Genomic DNA, 5,399 nt, shown 5'->3' with positions numbered 1-5,399 from the left:
TGTAACATCACGTAGTATTCAACTACACTATGATGCAGGGTTTTTTTCTACAGCCTCCCCTCGCCTCATTCAAGGTATGTGAAGAATGGAGTTCAAGTAATGAGCAGGTCTTTTCTATCTTGTTTATTTCTATTGTTTAGTGTATGTCCCTGCCTCACCCATGTCCACCACCACTTCAACCCTGAACCGAAGACAGAGCTACTCACCTACTTAAGGGCTTCCCTACGGTGCTCATCACAGAAAGTTCTGTGAAGGTTAATTTATCTTAACAAAACATCTCTGAAGTGACAGGATAATATATCCCACCTTACAGACAGGCAGCAGGGTCACATAGGGAACAGTCAATGCTGATCTACCCAGGACTTTGTGGGTTTTTTGTCAGGTTTTGTAATAATTTTCACCTTCAAACACAGCACCCATTCATGTTAATTGCAGCTATGACTGCTCTGTGCTTTTTCATCTCAGCTTCCAGGATCCTGAGGTGAACATACAGCAATGAGAAGCACACTGTTACTCATCATCTGTGAAACATCTGATGTAAGGGACTGTGCAGCATCTCTCAGGTACTTTGGCAGTCAGAGATGTACTCTACTTCTCCACGTCAGAACTTAGGTGTCCTGAGGGGAAGGCATCCTTTCTCTTGCAATACTTGTAAGAAATAAGGTAGAAGTACCATGTACAATAACATCCTTTACTTCCCAGACCTGAGAAGGTAGCTGTTATTAGACTGGGACAATTTTGTTTACTGAGTGAAGTATGAGCCCAGGTTAAAAATAGGAGAGGCTCACCTGAAGTAGAGCTTGCTCATAATTGCATGAGAATGAAAGGAATTAATTAAGATAATGGATAAAATTCATGATGACATTTTTTAACTTTCGACCTCTTCATTATTGCTTCAGCTCCTTGTCACACTTTTCTTTTGCCTTTCTCCTGTTTTTACAGATTCTAATTACGGGTTTTTTTGCACTGCTAGTCCTTTTGCATGTCTGTTCACTCTGCGAAGATGCCCTACATGCACTTAGTCAGCATTCAGGGATGTAAGGAGTTTAGGTGCGATGAATGAAAACAGGATGCTAAGGGATATGAGCTGTTACTGAGTATATGCAACCCATATATTTTCAGGCCTTTTAATATGGCCAGTTGTGCCAGAATATTTACAAGATTGGCAAAGGTACAATGTCTAAACACAAATGAAAACTCCATAATATATAATGTCCCTTATCCAGTAAGAGCGTGACGGTATTTAGAACAAAAGATCTTAAAGGTAAAACAGTATATATTTCTAACATTTATTATAGTGCCCTCCTCTTCCACTTTTGGTTTCATAGATAGATATTACGTATTTGAATGACAGTGGGGGAAACTAACATTTCTAAATAAAATAGAAACATCACAGCCCAAATGCTTAGTTTCACAAAATTACGCATTTATAAATTACGAGCATGGAGTGTATGGCTTGTGTTTATGAAGAACAGTAATCAGAACAAGCAATCTCATTGAAGGAACAAAAGGAATAATTTGACAAGCGATCTTCAGATTGGTAAGTGTCCCAAATGTTACTAGTTTTGAAAGATCATACCTTTAGTCTCTGTCATGATTAAGGTCATGGTGTTACCCTCATTGCAAAATAGCTCTCTGTTACATTGCCATTTCTGGGAGCCCATGGTGACATTATACACAAGTATGAGAAATTCTTATCTCAGAAGTATTTAAAACATACAGGTTTGTTTAACTTTTCTCTATTATTTGAAGACTGCAAATTCTCTGAGCATAGCCAAGGCTCTCATGCGGTTTGGATACAGGAAATTCTGTGCATGTTATCTCCTTAAACTGAATAAATATGTAATTATGTAAGAAGTCCCACTGATACTCTCAGGTTTGAAAGTTAACTCTTCACAAATTTTTGCAGAATAATTACCAAAATAATTACTGTTATGTTACGCTGCTACTAGATCTACTAAACTTGCACGTATAGAAACACTGAAAAGTGATTGGTTGATGGGTTGGTTTGTTTATTTTCTCCTTTACAGGTACAGCTTTTTCATAACCTTCCTATATATTTTAAATTACTTGCAGCAAAGATGCAGTGATCCTGTTGCAGAAAGTCAGCAGTGACATGGTGGAAGAGGCTCATATGAGCACTTCAGCTAACAAAGAAAAACAGTAGTCCTCAGCAAGGAAAACCAACCAACTTTTTAACTTCTATAAATCAGAAATTTCATCAAGAAATGTAAAATTTCCCTTGAAATAGTAAAAAAAATCTTTGAAATAACAATAATGATGAAAAGAAGAAAATATCAAACAATCAAGTAAAATAATATAATATAAACCAGTAACTTTTTTATTTTCATTCTTAGCAATTTGTTGGATAGCAACACTCATTCATGGTCTCATTCAGAGAGATAAGACATCAGCTGACCAGCTTCTTGCAGGACAAGGCAACCCGTACCTTCACATGTGTTTGTGGGAGCAAAGCATTCTCACCTTATTGTTGACTGGTAACACAGTAACTTTCATTTTGAACCTTTATTGAGGTTGGAATCGTAATCTCCATAGGCACTTTTTTCCTTAATAGTTAAAAGTAGATGCATAGACCTGGGGTCTGTAAACAGGACAGAGTGGTAAAAGTGTACAGCTGTTTATGGGTTTGAAGGAGCACTTGATCTGGAGCATGTAGTGAAACCGTAATAAGACACAGGATGAACTATGCAATTCAGCATCAAAGCAGCATAAACGGGTCTTCCATTATTATATTTCTTTAGCATGTTTGAAAAGTCATTCCTTTGTGCACATATGTTCTATCTATGACCTGGGAGAGTGTCTGTTGAAAACTCATCTGTTAGAATCATTGAAAGAGAAAAAAAAGACCCAGTAAATCATCACATAAACCATATCATTTGTGCCATAAAGCACAACTGATACTTCTCACGTAAGTTAGGCTACATGAAAACTCTTTCTACAGCACAAAAGGTAGAGGTTTCATACAAGATTCAGGCTAGACATGAGGAAGAAATTGTTTACAATGAGGGCAGTAAAACATTGGAACAGATCACCCAGAGAAGTGGTAGGTGCACCATTCCTGGAGACATTCAAGGCCAAGCTGGATGGAGCTCTGAGCAACCTGATCTGGGTGAAGATGTCCCTCCTCATTGCAGGGTTGTTGGACTATATGACCTTAGAACGTCCCTTCTAACCCACTCTATTCTATGATTCTATGATTCTAAGGTAATGAGACACATTCACTGTCCAGGTTCATATAGCATGGTTGATTGTGGACAAGCCACATCCATCAAGGTGAAATTTAACATTGATAGAATAAGTTGGATTATTTCTGTTTTCTGCTTGCAATATTTGACAGAATCATATGGCTTGTTACAGCATACGAATAAAGTAAAAAGAATAAACATGTAACCAAGTTTTAGGATTATTTCAATTAAATTCTTTTCTCAATAAATACATCCTCTGTTTTGATATTTTAATAGTCATGTATGTTATTATTTACCTCTCTGTGGCAGTAATATCAGAATTTCTTAGTTCCATTGACTACAAGGTATTTGGGAGAATTATTCTTCTTTCTAAATTACAATTTAATAAAATTAAATTTACCTATCAAGTGTCTTGAACTGGAATAGGCCAAAAAGAGGGGAGAAAAAAAGTGATCTATTTTTGTTTTCTGCTTTCCTTCTAGACCAGGTGATGCTGCTTGGATTATTTTTCCTCCTGTCTAATTTACATTTAACTTGGCTGCTGATAATATGTCTCTAATTTGTAATTTCAACTGATTACTGATGACGTACATGGATTTGAAGTGAATCCTATAATCAGCCTTCATTTTCAGAAGTGACTTAGGATTTTGGCTGCCCATCTGAAAAGGACCTGATTTCTTTTATAGAAATTATTGAAACATTCACCATCTGAACCTGTAAGGACCTCTATAGTGTGTGTATAATCACTGAATCACTCAAGTCCTTAGCTACTTCAGATAATTTAGATCCACCACCTTTAAAGATTTGTGCTTTTCTTTGATTCTGCAGGTTTCTTTGCTTTTGATTATATCCATCATGACCCCCCTTAAAGTAATTAAAACTCTAAAAATCTTTCAGGCAATTTTTTTTTTTCCTATTTGGGGGATCATTTTAAACATTTAAATAATTTTTGGTTTATTGTACTTATTTTTTTACTCAAAATTATTGCTATGCTTAAGATATTACATCAGTGGGATAGAGCATTACCCTGTGGAAATGCCTCCCTTATTTTCATTAAAAAATCATGGGAACTCATGCAGTTATAAAACAAATACATGCTAAAATGTAGGTAAAATTATTGTTCTTCAGTCAGATAGCATTAATTCAGCGAAACAGACCTCTGCAGCTATGTCAGATATCTTGTAATACTTGTAATAATTTGAATGGTGCAGTAAGTAAGGTGAAAGTTGCACCTTGTACCATTGTATAAATGCTGCAGTCCCATTGCCAGAAATGACAGAACCTGTTCAATTTTTCATCCAACAGAAGAACATTTTGCCCATGTGGACAAAATTCTCTTTAATTTGGTATGGCTTTCATTTCTTTTTAGTCTGTGATTAGCAGTTAAGTTCAGCTATTTGGCAGTATGAGTGATTATCAGGTGCTCTTTTCAGATTCTATTTAGTCTTTGTCTCAGCCTTGTGAAAGTATTTGGTGTTTGCTTAGTGCAACAAGCACTTTCTAGATGGCTTCTTACTACAAGCAGCACGGTGATTTTGTCAGAAAACTTCCCTCAGTGCAGACATTTTTCAGGGTGTTTTGAACACCTGACACAGTCAAGGTTAGTCTCTTTTCCAAATGTTATAAATATACATAGGCAAAAAACAGGAAAGAGAGAAAAATCATTCACTGCAGGAAGTATCATTCTTTAATATGCGGTAAACATCTTCTCTAGTATACATGCATAAATATATTACTGTGAGTAATCTGTAGGATATCAAAATCTATTTTTATCTTGCTTAATATTTCTTCTATATAAATCTATATATCCATATAGATGCATCTGCATGTATCCTATACACACTCTAAGAATCATCTTTCTCTGTCTTCAAAGACAAAATGAATAATATTTTAATGTAAGATGCTTGAAGCATAGTTATTTGGAGCAGGCAATAGCGACTGCAATAGGATTACTGAGTAACTATTTTCTCCTCAGCCCCTGTGAGTGAGAGAGAAAAAGGAGAAAACAGAAACAGCTTAACTCACCAAAAATCAAACCACTGCATTGCCCTCTTAGCCACTGAGTGTTTTGGAATGTGAGACCGAAGATTACATCAGTACAATAAAGACTCCCTGCTCTCTCTACAATCACAAGCTGTACACCAAAAAAAAAAAAAAAAGCGCAGCTTTACCCCAGCATCAGAATCAGTAGCC

The sequence above is a fragment of the Patagioenas fasciata genome, chromosome 2 (genome assembly GCF_037038585.1).
Source record: "Patagioenas fasciata isolate bPatFas1 chromosome 2, bPatFas1.hap1, whole genome shotgun sequence".
Lineage (NCBI taxonomy): Eukaryota > Metazoa > Chordata > Aves > Columbiformes > Columbidae > Patagioenas > Patagioenas fasciata.
This window is presented reverse-complemented; position numbering follows the sequence as displayed.